Raw genomic sequence first — 16,196 nt, forward strand, 5'->3', positions numbered from 1 at the left:
TGGACACTTTTGGATTGTGTGAGGCCCAATGAATATCTGAGCGCTATGTGACAGGCTCGATGGCACAGCTGTGACCTAAGTGACTAGAGAATAAGTGAGATTTTGAATCTCTGCACACACTTTTGGACACTGGACACTTTTGGATTGTGTGAGGCCCAATGAATATCTGAGCGCTATGTGACAAGCTCGATGGCACAGCTGTGACCTAAGTGACTAGAGGATAAGTGAGAGTTTGAATCTCTGCACACACTTTTGGACACTGGACACTTTTGGATTGTGTGAGGCCCAATGAATATCTGAGCGCTATGTGACAAGCTTGATGGCACAGCTGTGACCTAAGTGACTAGAGGATAAGGGAGATTGGATTGCTTTTAAAAAAGCAGTTTGCGGAGCAGTGGGTAAACAGCAATGCCAGCCTGTCAGGAAGCCTTAAAAGGCAGCCCAACAACCAACACCACTGATACACCACTATATAGCCTCCCCTTGCACTGCACACAGTGACTGGTGTGTTGTGCAGGCCAAATTGCTATCAGCAGCAGAAGCAGTTTTTTTTTCTTCTCAGCAGGACAAAAAAAAAAAATTGTGATTGCTTTTAAAAAAGCAGTTTGAGGCCCAATGAATATCTGAGCGCTATGTGACAGGCTCGATGGCACAGCTGTGACCAAAGTGACTAGAGGATAAGGGAGATTGGATTGCTTTTAAAAAAGCAGTTTGCGGAGCAGTGGGTAAACAGCAATGCCAGCCTGTCAGGAAGCCTTAGAAGGCAGCCCAACAACCAACACCACTGATACACCACTATATAGCCTCCCCTTGCACTGCACACACAGTGACTGGTGTGTTGTGCAGGCCAAATTGCTAGCAGCAGAAGCAGTTTTTTGGTCTTCTTCCCTGCCTAACGCTCTCCCTACAGAATCAGCAGCAACCTCTCCCTATACTGAGATCGGCAGAAGTAAGATGGCGGTCGGCGTGCACGCCCTTTTATACCCCCTGTGACGCCCACCAAAGCAAGCCAATCACTTGCATGCCCTTCTGAAAGATGGTGGTGACCCGTGCCTATGTCATCACGTTGCCCACAGTGTCCGTGGATCCTGATTGGCTGAAAAAGAGCGCAAAACAAACTTTTGAAACGCGACTTTGGTGCGTAAGTCGCCGACCTCGTGGCCGACCTCATCCTAGGGTCGGGTTTCGTTTCATGAAACCCGACTTTGCCAAAAGTCGGCGACTTTTGAATTTTTTCGACCCGTTTCGCTCAACTCTAGTACCAACTCAAACCAAGCTCAATTTTTGTGCTTTTTTTCTTTGGATTGTTGCATTCTGTGCAAGACGGGGTGTTGCCTCCCTCTCCTGAGCTGGAAATTGTATATAAGGCTTCACCAGACTGGTGTTTCACTGGTTGGGCCCTGTCCTTTTGTCTGCCCTTATTCACACACTGATGTCAACATTGACACATGGTAAGGTTTTAATATTAGACAGTGTAGGACTGAGTTACCTTGTCGTGGTGGGATGGCTTTTATGCTAATTTTTGTTATAAAAAAAAGTATTACTAAAAACTCTGTACTATTTAAATGCACTTTTTGTGCAGAGTCAGCACTATACATAACAGCAGAGGAAGCTATATAATAAGGGATGGCACCATATATAACTAGAGAGGATGGTATGTAATAAGGGACGGTGTTATACATGATAAAAGAGGAAACTATGTATCTAAGGATGGTGTTATACATAAGTGACTACACTATATACTAAGGGACTGTGTTAGACATAAAAAACTAAATGCACTATATGCTGATGGATGGCGCTATACATAATAAGTGAGTACACTATATGCTAAGGGACTGTGTTAAACTTAATGAGATAATAATGACTTCTTCCACCTCTCCTGCTCTTAAATCCATTATAAATTCCCCTTCCTCCCTTCCCAATCCCTCACACCCCTCATTGTCCTCCTCCCCCCACATCCCATTATTGTCCTCTCCCCACCCCATCATTGCCTTCCCCAAGCACCCCCATCATTGCCCTTTCTACTACCTCTATCATTGCTTTGTCCCCACCATCCCATCATTGCCCATTCCGCCTCCTCCATCATTGCTTTCTCCCCTCCACCCCATCATTTCTCATTCCACCTCCATCATTGCTTTCTCCCACACCACCACCATCATTGTCCTTTCCACCACCTCTATCATTGCCCTCTTCCCCACCACCTCCATCATTACCTCCTTCCCCACCACCCCATCATTGTCCTTTCCACTACCACAATCATTGCCTTCTACCCATCACCCCCATCATTGCCCATTCCACTACCGCCATCATTTCCTCCTCACCCACCATCCCCATCTTTGCCCTTTCCACCACTGCCATCATTGCCTTTTCCTCCAGCACCCCATCATTGCCCATTCCACCACCTCCATCATTTCCTCCTCCCCACCACCCCATTATTGCCCTTTCGACCACCAACATCATTGTCCTTTTCACCACCTTTATCATTGCCTTCTCCCCACCACCATCATTGCCCATTCCACCACCTCCATCATTTCCTACTCCCCCACCTCCCCATTATTGCTCTTTCCACCACCCCATCATTGCTTTCTCCTCCACCACCCCATCATTATTTTCTCCCCATCACCCCATCATTGCCCTTTCCTCCACCTACACACACACACACACACACAAACACACACAGCACCATTCACCTCTCTGCACGTTCCCCCGCAGCGCTACACACATGCGCACACACACACCATCACTCATCTCTACACGCACACATACGTACACACACACACAGCAGACAGCACATCTCACCTATCCACACACATTCCCGCAGCCACAGCATCACCATCGCCGGCAGCTTCCACTCTCTGGCACAGCAGCCACGCTGCTGAATGATGATGTCATCCAGCCGCAACGCTGACTGCTGTATGAGACCGGAAGCACGGGCAGGAAGCAAGACAGATCGCTGCAGCTCCGCTGCCATTTTCTCTTGTAAGCAGTGGAGCTGCAGGGATCTCTCCCTGCCCGCTGCACATGAGGGCAATCTGGTCAGAGGTCCCCTGGAGCCTCGAGGCTGGATAAACAGGCCAGATTGCCCTCATTATTAGCTGCACTGCAGGGGCCCCCCGGAGCCTCTGTGCCCGGCTGCACATACGGTATATCCGCCCTTGCTTTTCTGATACGGTTAAATCAGTGAACTACGGTATATGAGCATGTAAGTCATGAGAAGTTGAATCAAATGATACCTTGATATCTGCTATCTGACAAATGATTTCCGAAAAATTCTTGTTTTTCGTAAATGCAATTGAGCTGAAAATTAGATTAATCTGGGGCAGAGATCTCTTTAGCTCATTTGCATATATTAAAAATTTTTTGATATCTCGGGAACCATTCATTGAATCTCAGACATCAAGGTGTCATTTTATTCAGCTTCGTATGATCTACAAGTCCATATAGACGGCTTAGGAGAGTTGATCCTACTCAGTAGATTCCTTTTAACACAACTGTTAATGTCCTCTTACGTTTTTCTACCACTTGATGTCACTGTTGGCCATGAAACAAACTACCGACTTTTCTGCTCCGGCATATGTGATTTTATAGTTACAAAATAGACTTTTATGTGTAATTAAAAGGGTTCCAGGTATACTGTATTCATTGTACCTGCTATAGGATAGGGCATTTTGATGCTAGTAAATTCTTGGTGGGTCAGTTTTCATTGCACGGCATACAGTGTCTGTAATATCCCGAATAGAGATGGTGCAAATTGATTGACAGAACCTTGTCCAGCAGCTGTGCCATTAATCTGTTGCTGACAGGCAGGAATACTGACAACCTTCCAGTATCCCACGCTGTTATTTTGATTTACTGGCCTGGTGAGACATCACATGTGTCACACACCGTAGTGATGGCGTTGCACCAGGGGATATTGTCAGGTGGGGGGATTCGCAGGGCTCCCATCATTCAGAGATTACAGAAGTAATTGTAGAGCACTAGTTCTATGTCTGTATGTGACAGATGAGATGTCTATACACCCGAGTGCGGTCCAATTTTCCAATCTGTGACACATCCGTGGTGTCAATATAATCACTACACCCCTAGATGAATTCATTGAGAAGTGTAGTTTGTAAAATTGAGTCACTTATGAGTGGTTCTGCTATTCCGGTACTTCAGGGGCTCTCCCAGTGGGTCATGGTACTTGCAAAATATAAAAGTAAAATCTGGCACTCCTTGCCTTCTGAGTTTTGCACTGTGCTAGAAAAGTATTTCCCGACATTGACACACTCAGGAGAAATTGAACAACAAACTAAGGTCCATTTTTTCCTATTAACCATTAGAAAAATTTAAAACTTGTGCCTAAAACAACATTTTATTCTAAAAATGTAATTATTCTTTCTTCACTGCCCAATAGTATAAAGTTCTGTGAGGCACATGTGATGTTAATATGATCACTGCATCCAGGGCCGCCATCAGGGCATTACTGTCCTGACTGGCACATGGGGACCAATCAGCAGAGGGGGCCCACATCGGGCCCCTTCACTTTCGGTCATTGGACCCGAGTGGCAGGATTCTGCCGTGCAGAAACTGAACCTCCGCCCTGATCGCAGGTTGAGTTAAATTTTATTGCCATGCGGGCTCGGGCCCACACGACAAAAGTTAAAAGCCACCAGCCAATCAGAGGCTGGCAGCTGACGTCAGTGCGCACATCGCCGGTGTATGACGTCATTGTCATTCACCAGCAAGTGCGCGCTTGAACTGCATGGAAAGAGCATTGCTGCAGGAGCGCGGCAAGGTAAGGAGAAAGGGTTTTTTTTGTTTTAATGAAAGTGGCATGGGGGCAGGATGGGAGACACAGGGGGGGGCAAGAAGAGAGACACCGGGGGAAAGAATGGAGACAGGGGGAAGAATGGAGACACAGGCGGCAAGAATGGAGACACAAGGGGAATAATGGAGAAAAAGGGGGCAAAAATGAAGACACGGGGCAAGAATGGAGACACAGGAAGCAGGATGGAGACACGGGGCAGGATGATGGGGCAGGATAGGTCTCATGGTGCAGTGGTATTTGTCCTTTGTATGTGATATTATTGGTCATTTTAAAAAATGAAAATAAATAAACATATACATAAATTGTATTGCATATTTTAACAAATAATTAATAGGATAGAGTAGAGTAGTGCTAGACCAAAAGAGTCTACTTTGTTGTGGTGGCAGCTTAAAAAATCTTTTGGCCAATACAAAAGCTACAGTGTGGGTGATCTAGTCATGGGAACTGTTAATGTGTGATTCGTGAGAAGTGGAGTTTTTCCAAGAGAGAGAGATGAGGCTGTGGACAGTTTGAGGGGTGGAGCCTGGGCGGAGTCTCAAGGGGGCCCCGGAAATTTTGCCAGTATGGGGCCACGAAATTCCTAGTGTCAGCCCTGACTGCACCCCTTGATGAATTCATTGGGGGTGTAGTTTGCAAAATGAGGTCATACTGTATATGCGGTTCTGCTGTTCTGGCACCTCAAAGGCTCTGCCAATGTGACATGGCATCCTCAAACCATTCCAGCAAAATCTGAACTACAATATGGCGCTTCCTCCCTTCTGAGTTTTGCACTGTGCCTCGAAAGTAGTTTTCAATCACAAATGAGGTATTGGCGTACTAAGGAGAAATTGCACAACAAATGTTGGGGTCCTTTTTCTCCTGCTAACCTTGTGACAATGAAATAATTTGGTGCTAAAAAAACAAGTTTTGTGGGGAAAAAATATTTTTGTTTCATTTTCACAGATTAACATTCTGTAAAATTCTGTGAAGCACCTTGGGGTCAAAGGTGCTTACCATACGTCTAGGTAAATTCCTTGATGAGTCTAATTTCCAAAATAGTGTCACTTGTGAGGGTTTTCCACTGTTTGAGGACACCATGAGGTAGGGGTTAAATCACTGAACTCAGTGATGTCTCACATATCCAGCTGTGTGCTGTTGTTTACTTAGACTGAAGACTTAATCACCTTGTGATTAATATTGCTGTGGCTAGCTGGTCTTGTGAGACCTGGTCCGACTCCACCCCTCTCTGTGATAAGCATCTCACTGTCTATAGCTGTGTGCATGGTGTGGGTAGGGTTAGCTGTGGTGTGGGCGAAGTCAGCTTTCTCCTCTCTGCTGCATTCTTAAATCTAAAAACTCTGATTGCGTCAGAACGGCTGCACCCAGTAAACTAAATTATATATTGCTGGATTCAGGGTCTCTTTTCCTACATTATGCTGCTCCCTGATGAAATAGCAAAAAACTGCTGACAGATTCCCTTTAAGTAAAAATTATTTTAACACTGCCGCTGTTCTGAATTTAAAAGTAATGAATCAAGGGAATAAATAAGAGAGAGTGATCCAGCTCACTTACATTGAACAACCCAGCAAATCCTCAGCTATGATAAAAAACACTCCTGCTTGGTGGTAGCAATATCTCTCCATTTTTTTGATAAAAAAAATTCTAAAATTTTATTTAGTAGAATTCAATAAAAACAGAACATTCCCAGTACTAAAGAAAAAAATGTGAGACCAAAATGTTCTGTTTTTATTACCGTATATACTCGTGTATAAGCCAACCCCCCTAATTTTGCCAAAAAAAACTGGGAAAACCTATTGTCTCACGTATAAGCCTAGGGTGGAAAATGCAGCAGCTACTGGTAAATTTCAAAAATAAAAATAGATGCCAATAAAAGTAAAATGAATTGAGACATCAGTAGGTTAAATGTTTTTGAATATCCATATTGAATCAGGAGCCCCATATAATGCTCCATACAGTTCATGACGGCCCAATAAGATGCTCCATACAAAATACACCCCATATAATGCTGCGCAAGGGTTAATAATGGCCCCATAAGATGCTCCATAGAATAATATGCCCCATATGCTGCCCCATAAGATCTTCCATACATTATGCCCAATATGCTGCTCCATAAAGGTTATGGTTCTCATAAGATGTTCCTTAAGATGCTCCATAGATTATGCCCCCATAAAATGCCCCATAAGATGCTCCATAGAATAGGCCCCATATTCTGCTGCAAATAAAAAAAAATTGACATACTCACCTCTCGTTGCTGGGGTCAGGTGCCGGTGTCCTGAGCAGGCAGGGACACCGGCGCGCTATGGGGGACAGGTGCCGGTGTCACCGCTGGCTCAGGACATCGGCACCTCAGATATTCACCTGTCCCCGGTCCATTGCTGCCGCTCTGTCTTCCGGGTCCTCTGTCAGTGACGTTCAGGCAGCAGAGGGCGCAGCATGCACTGACTATGTCACCGCGCCCTCTGACTTGAACATCACAGACAGGATGCAGAGGACAGAGCAGCGTTCAGCGGTGGACCGGGGACAGGTGAATATTGCATATACTTACCCCCTCCTGGCGCGGTCTCTGCAGCCCCGCTTCTCTTGTGGTCTCAGGCTCCTTCCTTCAGCGGTCACATGGTATCGCTCATTAAAGTCATGAATATGTGCATATTCATGACTTTAATGAGCAGTACTATGTGACCGCTGAAGGAAGCAGCCTGAGACCGTGGGAGAAGCAGGGGGGCTGCAGAAACATGCCAGGAGGGGGTAAGATGATCTGACACCCCTGTTCCCCCTCCCCACTGACCCCCTGGCGTATATGACTCACGTATAAGCCGAGAGGGGGACTTTCAGCCCAAAAAAATTAGCTGAAAATCTCAGCTTATATGCGAGTATATACGGTAAAATCTACTGAAAAAGTAAAACTGTATCCAAAAAATTGCTGAATATTCCAATCTTTTCCAATAGATCGAGGCACCCTCCAAACTGCACATGCTGATTGTTAACCTCTGATATTATAATATTACAAATGGATCTGGAAAAGATTCCTGCAAAGGCAAACACATGACAGAAGAAGTCTAATGTTAATAAATGTAGAGTAATGCGCCGTGACCGGGGTAATTGTACAGCTGAAGTGTATATAAATTCAATGTAAATATATTAGAGATTACAGAACAGAAGAAGGACGGGGGATTCTGGTTACAAGTAAGCTGAGCAGCAGCACTCAATGTCAGGCAGCAGCCGCAGAAGCAAGCAGGAGTTTAGGGTGTTTGAAAAGAGATAAAATCCCAGGATCCCAACGTATTGTATTTGTTACCTCTTTAAAAATCACTGCTGAGGCCACATCTAGAAAATGGGATCCAATTTGGGGATCCACATTTTAAAAAGGATATTTGGAAAGTCAGTTCAAAGTTGGAAACTAGATTATTACATGATGTCATATACTGTATATGGATACTGTAAATACGTATGTGCACAATGCATAGTACTGGCACGACTTATCAGTTTCCAGGACCTTACAAAGGGTAATGGAACATTTATTACACGTTGAGGAAAGTAAATTTCGGCAGCTACATAGGAAAGGGTTCTTTACAGTTAGAACAGTCAGACTGTGGAATGCCGACCACAGGGAGTAATGGAAGACACTATAACAGCATTTATACAAGGGCTGGATATTTTTTTTAACAAAGCATGACATTGAGACTTGTATATTTTCTTTTGCTATTTTATTTATAACTTTGAAGATAGTTAAAAAGGTTGAAAAAAAACCTAGGAACGTAAAATGCAAACCATGTAACTGTAGAATGTACATAAGGAAAATGCTTGAAATGCATTTCCCAATAATATTATTTAACAAGTAATTTCCTCTTAATTTTTTTCTGTATAAAGTGCTAGTTATAAGTTCAATCACTGAATCTTAAAAATGGGATGACCCTACTGAAACACTGGCACGTATAATCCGTTATCTGTATTTCTTATGGTATCTAAGGGAAGCCATAATTATAGGCGCCTGATGGTAACAAGTGCAGTTATTTGCCTCTACAATGAAAGCGAATTACCAAAGGGTTTATACATGTGCCCGGTATCCCCTGTCGTAACAATGACAACTGTTATGTGGTCATAAATAGGGGTCATAAAGAAGATTCCAAAACAGAAGGCCACGCTGCCACAATCTGTGCCATTACTGGTGCGCCTGAGGACGTTGAGCTGACCACCCCGCGTAATGTGCCCACCTTGGGATAACTTGGTGGTGCTATCAGGGAAAGGGGTTTTCTGCTTTAGAAACCCCCAGGGCATGGGAAGGTACAGTAACAGATGGGGGTCCCCAGCACAGGATTCACTTCTGTTACTCTCTACAAAGAGTTGCTTTCCTTTGGGAGTTCATGGATGATCTATGACTTTCATGGGTGATAAATTGGGATGGTGAGGACGACGAAGGGAGGGGAGGAGAATGGGAGGATAGGGAGGAGGATGAGGGGAGGGGAGGAGGACTGGGGGAAGGGGTGGAAGACAGGGGGGAGGAGGAATGGGGAGAGGGAAGAGGATGGGGGATGGGGAGGTGGATGGCGAAGGGGCAGGAGGACAGGAGAGGGGATATTTATCCTATTAGGGTTATCCATGGGTCATCCATAACAAACAGTCCTTTTAACCAAGTGTACAACTACTTGAGACTTGGATCTGGATCTGTGAGGCAGAAACGATCCTGTACCTCCACCTGATAATCAGATCAGCCAAATTTGCTCTAGCAGCCAATGTGGTGACAGACATCGCAGCCGGATCTCTCCCACATCCGGTTATCACATTTATAGTCTACTAGCTGAAGAGCCTGGCGTTGCCCAGGCATAGTAAGTAACTGTGGTTAGTTATAACAAATTATAATGACTATATTGCACATAAAAACATTTCACATCATATACTCAACACTACAGATTTGCAACACAACTTAACTAAATGATTACCCAAGTACTGATAGTATTTTATTTTCAACTCATTCAAGAGCCTTTTGATAAACAACATTTTTGGTTTTTCCTTCCGGTGCAAAGAGGAACAGATTTTTGGCAGTTCCAACTCTTGAGCAGGCCACGCAAAATTCACCATGAGAAAAGCATGGCAATAGCAAATCGATCCCTACTACTTTCAAGGACTATCCCTGAAGAAATTGTCGCTGTTGAACATAGCAACATTCCCGGAACACAACCGGTGCCATTTTGTGGAAGCAAAATTTTTGTTTGAACATAATATTAAGCCCTTAACGACTTTTAATGGCGGCAGTTAAGGGGCCTTATTCCTCCTGCACCTCATGCTCCTTCTTTTTACACAGCCTCCTCCTGTACCTCACACTCCTCCTTTATACACAGCATTTTTCTGCAGCACAGCTTTTCTCCTTTATAGTCACCTCCTCCGGCAGCACCTCACACTCCTCTTCCATATACAAATGGAAACACTTGATCCCGAGAGAAATTGCACTAATTGCAATAAAGCGTATCGTATACACAGCCTACTTCTTCTGCAGAACCACACTTTTCTCATTTAGACCTCGGTCACATATTATTTGGTCAGTATTTTCACCTCAGTATTTGTAAGCTAAAACTTGGAGTAAAACAATCAAAGGAAAATTACCGTATATACTTGTGTATAAGCCGACCCGAGTATAAGCCAACCCCCCTAATTTTGCCACAAAAAACTGGGAAAACTTATTGACTCGCGTATAAGCCTAGGGTGGAAAATGCAGCAGCTACTGGTAAATTTCAAAAATAAAAATAGATACCAATAAAAGTAAAATTAATTGAGCCATCAGTAGGTTAAATGTTTTTGAATATCCATATTGAATCAGGAGCCCCATATAATGCTCCATACAGTTCATGATGGCCCTATGCTTCATACAAAATACACCCCATATAATGCTGCACAAAGGTTAATAATGGCCCCATAAGATGCTCCATAGATTATGCCCCATATGCTGCCCCATAAAATGCTCCATAGATTATGCCCCCATAAGATGCTCCATAGATTATTCCCCATATGCTGCCCCATAAGATGCTCCATAGATTATACCCCCATAAGATGCTCCATAGATTATGCCCCCATAAAATGCTCCATAGATTATGCCCCATAAGATGCTCCATAAGATGCTCCATAAGATGCTCCATAGATTATGCCCCCCATATTGCTGTCCCATAAGATGCTCCATAAAATGTTCCATAGAATATGCCCCATATGCTGTCCCATAAATTGCCCCATAAGATGCTCCATAGATTATGCCCCATAAGATGCTCCATAAAATGCTCCATATGCTGCTCCATTGATTATGCCCCCATATGCTACCCTATAATATGCTCCATAGATTATGCCCCCATAAAATGCCCCATAAGATGCTCTATAGATTATGCCCCCATAAAATGCCCCATATGCTGCTCCATAGATTAAGCCCCATATGCTGCTCCATAGAGTATGCCCCCATAAAATGCCCCATATGCTGCTCCATAGATTATGCCCCCATAAAATGCCCCATAAGATGCTCCGTAGATTATTCCCCCATAAAATTCCCCATAAGATGCTCCATAGATTATGCCCCCATAAAATGCTTCATAGATTATGCCCCCATATGCTGCTGAAAATGAAAAAAAAATGACATACTCACTTCTCCATCACTGGGGGCCAGGTGCCGGTGTCACCGCCAGCTCAGGGCCCCGACACCTCAGATATTCACCTGTCCCCGGGTCCACTGCTGCCACTCTGTCTTCCTGGTCCTCTGTCAGTGACGTTCAGGCTGCAGTGGGCGTGGCGCGCGCGCTAACTACGTCACCGCGTCCTCTGACCTGAACATCACAGCCAGAGGACACGGAGGACAGAGTGGCCGCAGCGGTGGACCGGGGACAGGTGTATATTGCATATACTTACCCCCTCCTGGTGCGGTCTCTGCAGCCCCACTTCCCCCAGTCTCAGGCTCCTTCCTTCAGCGATCACGTGGTACCACTCATTAAAGTCATGAATATGCACATATTCATGAATTTAATGAGTGGTACCATGTGAACACTCAAGGAAGGAGCCTGAGACTGGGAGAAGCGGGGCGGCTACAGAGACCATGCCAGGGGGTAAGTATGATCTGACACCCCTGCTCCCCAGCTGACCCCCGGTATGTGACTCGCATATAATCTGAGAGGGGGACTTTCATCCCCAAAAATGGGCTGAAAATCTCGGCTTATACATGAGTATATACGGTATATTAGAAACACGTCACCACTTCTGTATTTTTCTCCCTCTCGTGGTTTTGGCTTATAAATGCTGAGGTAAAATACTGACCAAATACTGAACTTGTGAATGTGGCCTCTACCTGGAACGCCTCACTCCTCTATACACAGCCTCATACTGCAGAAGCACCTCACTTCTCTCATTTTCCCATCAAGCATCTCATTTTCCCCCCACACCTGTCATTTTCCAATCACTCCACTATTTTCCTCTCACTCCTCTCATTTTCCACTCACACCTCTTCACACCTCTTCATTTTCACCTCACACCTCTGATTTTGACCCCACACCTCTCATTTTCCCCTCACTCCTCGGAGTAAGGCGAGCGTGCGCTCATCCTCAGAGTAAGGCGAGCGTGCGCTCATCCTCGAAGTAAGGCGAGCGTGCTCTCATCCTCAGAGTAAGGCGAGCGTGCGCTCATCCTCAGAGTAAGGCGAGCGTGCTCTCAGCCTCGGAGTAAGGCGAGTGTGCTCTCATCCTCGGAGTAAGGCGAGCGTGCTCTCATCCTTGGAGTAAGGACTTACAGCGTATTACAGCATTACAAGCAGTGTCCTTGCCTCATTCACTCTGTGAGTATTTGGGGCAGTAATTTACATCAGTATTTGTCAGCTAAAATCACAGAGAGATATAATAACTGAATCGCTGTTGCCTCTTCAGTGTTTTGGATCCTCTCCTGGCATCTGGTAACTAATACTGATGTCAAATATCTCCATGTACGAGATCCCGAAATCCTCAGTGACTGATGTTTGCGTTGCAGTGAGGCAGCCAAGGTTACAAGCGTTAAAGGAGTTTTCCAGTTTCAAAAACTGCTGTTAACAAACAAACTGCGCTTTCCTCACTCACCCCAGGAAAGACGGCAGCATACGATCACTTCTATAACTGCGACCGTATCCTCACCTCACATCGGAGCGTGACACACATTTAGGCCGGGGTCACACTAACTGACGCAAAATACGGTCCGTAGTTTACAGGCGTAATACGGATGAATGACCCCTAAATAGTGATCCGTATGTCATCTGTAAGCAAGGTGTGGTCGCGTATTTTGCGCATGTAAGCATCCGTATGTAATCCGTATGCTGAGATTTTCTCGCCGGCTTGCAAAATGGACCTATAATGGAGCCCCTAGGTTTTATACCACAAACGAAAGAATAGATATAGACACATAGAATACATATATATATATATATATATATATATATTTACATGTCATTGAGACACATATATTTATATTTCACAGAGTTCTTCATAGCAGAATAGCCGCTAATTCAATTGCCGGCTTTTGTCAAATCATTCCCCAACCCGACATGAAATGACACATGGTTTACATACAGTAAACCATTTCATTTCATGTTTTTTTGTATGTCTTTCATTAGTAAAGGGTTGATGTGTAAAATTTGGGAGGTGTAGGTGTTAATTTAAGGGGTTAATTTGTTGTAAAAAAATGTGTGGGCTGCCGCGGTAATTTGTCAATGCGGGAGCCCACACATTTTTTAATGAGACAGTTCTAGAAGGAGTGGGGGCGGAGCAGGTATAAAAGGAGCTGAGAACGTCAGCAAGGGGCACTCAACAGAGCGGGAGAGAAGGAGCAGGTAGCCTAGGTGGCGCCAGAGAGCCAGAGCCAGAGGGAGTGAGTGACAACCAGAGAGACTGGAGAGAGACTCACCACTGTCAGGGAGGAGATAGCACTGAGCAGCCCAGCAGAGGGACGCCGACCAAACGTCGGCGCTCCCGCTCCAGTCACTTCAGCCCGCGGTCGCAGCCTGCCTGCCGCCACCCGCGACGGCCACTGCCCGACTCCAGCCCACAGCAGCCTGCCCACCGCCACCCGCAGCCGCCAGTGCCCGACTCCAGCCCGCGGTTGCGGCCTGCCTGCTGCCACCCGCGGCCGCCAGTGACCAGATCCAGCCTGCAGTTGCGGCCTGCTCGCCACCTCCCACGGCCGCCAGTGCCCAAACCCAGCCCGCGGTTGTGGCCTGCCCGCTGCCACCCGTGGCCGCCGCTGGCCGGCCCCAGCCTGTGGCTGTGGCATCCACTCCCCAGGCCTCGGCTATCGCCATTCCGCCTCCGCCGGGAGGTGCAACGCAGAGGAACTCTTCAGGGGCCTGTTGTGTCCTCGCTCCACCTGGGCATAGGAACGCCAGAAGCTTGCATCAACTCCTCGTCAGCTGAGACGCTGAACAGACACGGACCACCACTCTGCAGGACATCAGAGCAGGATAAGTGACACGTTGTAGTTGATAAACCGTAGTTCTTGGACCCATAGTTGGCCATACCGCGGCCTCATAGTTACCAGTTCCAACCGGGTAATCATTATCGTATTACCTGTGTATTATTGTTCTGATCCCTGCGAGGATAACTGTTGTTAGCTTGTTGGTTACTAGAGATAGCCCGATAGATAGAATGTAACTTATTTATCTATCTAAGTTCACTCCCGTCTCGTCACTGAGTGGTACTAGCAGGTACGCAGGACGCAGTGACGAGGCACGTGACGGTTTGCTGCTTTTAGTAATAATGTTTATAGGCTTAGAGGTAACTGTCCTCAGTCGTAGCCTGACCAGTCACAGGGGTAACAAGAGTTGCCCTCGCAGGGGCTCAGTACAAGCAAACACAAACAGGTAGAACACGACTACGTCCGGCGAAAGCCGATCACTAAAGGGCCGCGGAATGGCCGACTACAGGTCCTTAACTATATAGTCAACTTAGCCGTCCTGACGTCCCTCGGCGTTCTGGACAGGGATTCTTCAGCGTAGCAGCCGCTGGGCCCAGCTGCAGAAGAGTTGACAAAGTCTTCGAGCGTTCTGGCGCTCTGGTGACACCGGGGCACCCCAGGCCCCGGAGGAGTCCTTGAATGGATGGGCCGCAGTCCCCGGACTGGGGCAAGTGGCAGCGATGCGGGGTGGTGATTGGCAGGCCACCTGTGCAGCTAACAGCTGCGATGGGGAATCCGCGGCAAGCAACGGCCCAGCCCCTGCTGCGGACCGGAGCGGGACAGTGGTGGCCGCCGACGGCACTGGACTTGCCGCGGCCACAGGTGACAGCAGGGCGGCTGCGGGTGGCGGGAGACAGGCTGCAGCCACAGGCTGGAGCGAGGCGGCAACGGCCGCGAGTGACCGCGGGCAGGCCGCAGCCGTGGGCTGGGGAGAGGCAGCAGCAGCCCCGGGTTTGAAGTGGTGCAGTGGCTCTCGGCGGTCGTCTGGGCGCCGTCCATCTGGTGTCCTAGGTGAACGTCTCTCCTGGCTCTGGTCAGTCATTTTGTCTCTCAGTCACTCCCACGGTCTCCTGCTGCTTCTGTCCCGGTCTGCTGAGTCACTGACTAGCGTTCCCACCCCTTTTATACTGGCTCCTTCCCTAGCCCATCTGTCCATCTCCACGGTCCGTCCCTGAACTCTGTCCCCCGGGAACAGTCTCCCCCGAAACCTAGGTGACGGTCCCCTTGGTTCCGGCCCGGACACTCAGCGGGGGCACTTCTTCCCACACTCCCCCATCCTGTATGCTCGCCAGTCCTCGGGCGAGGGTTTTGGTAGGCTCGGGTTAGTCTTTTGAGACGACAGCCCTTGTCTCCATACGAACTGCTCTTGTTCGTAACGTTCAGGAGGTTTGCCAGCTGTTGATCGCTCAGAGTGTCGGAGTTCGGGTATGGTGGAGCCTTCTGGGGTGGTGGATGGTGGTAGGATAGCCGATTCTGGTGGGATGCCCAGGTCCACTGGTGGGTCACTACAGGGAACAGTTCGAGTCACATGGGATCAGTGGACGCACAAGGCCGTAACATGTTACGGTGCACAACACGAGTGAGAGGTGCGTCATTTCCTTCGGATTGTATTTCATATTTCATACACAGGCCCGTCAGGGCTTATTCGGCGCAACACTCGATACGGGTTCTCCTCCCACCGTGGTTCTAACTTGTTTTGGGGGCATTGATCTAGTACGAGCACCCGATCCCCAGTCTGGAAGTCAAATGATGGGGGCAGCTCTCCTCCCGGGTGCTCTAGATCCTGAAGCTTTGTATGAATGATTCGGTGGAGGGTCTGCAGCCAGTGCTGGTGGTTTCGGACCCACGACGATACTTCAGTCCAGGGTTGGGGTTACTCCGGGTTTAATTCCACTTCCGTGATTCCTTTACCTTCCCGTCCGAACAGCAATGAGTAGGGGGTGTAACCAGT

The sequence above is a fragment of the Dendrobates tinctorius genome, unplaced genomic scaffold (genome assembly GCF_039654945.1).
Source record: "Dendrobates tinctorius isolate UK_male_01 unplaced genomic scaffold, ASM3965494v1 ptg000034l, whole genome shotgun sequence".
NCBI classification, from domain to species: Eukaryota; Metazoa; Chordata; class Amphibia; order Anura; family Dendrobatidae; genus Dendrobates; species Dendrobates tinctorius.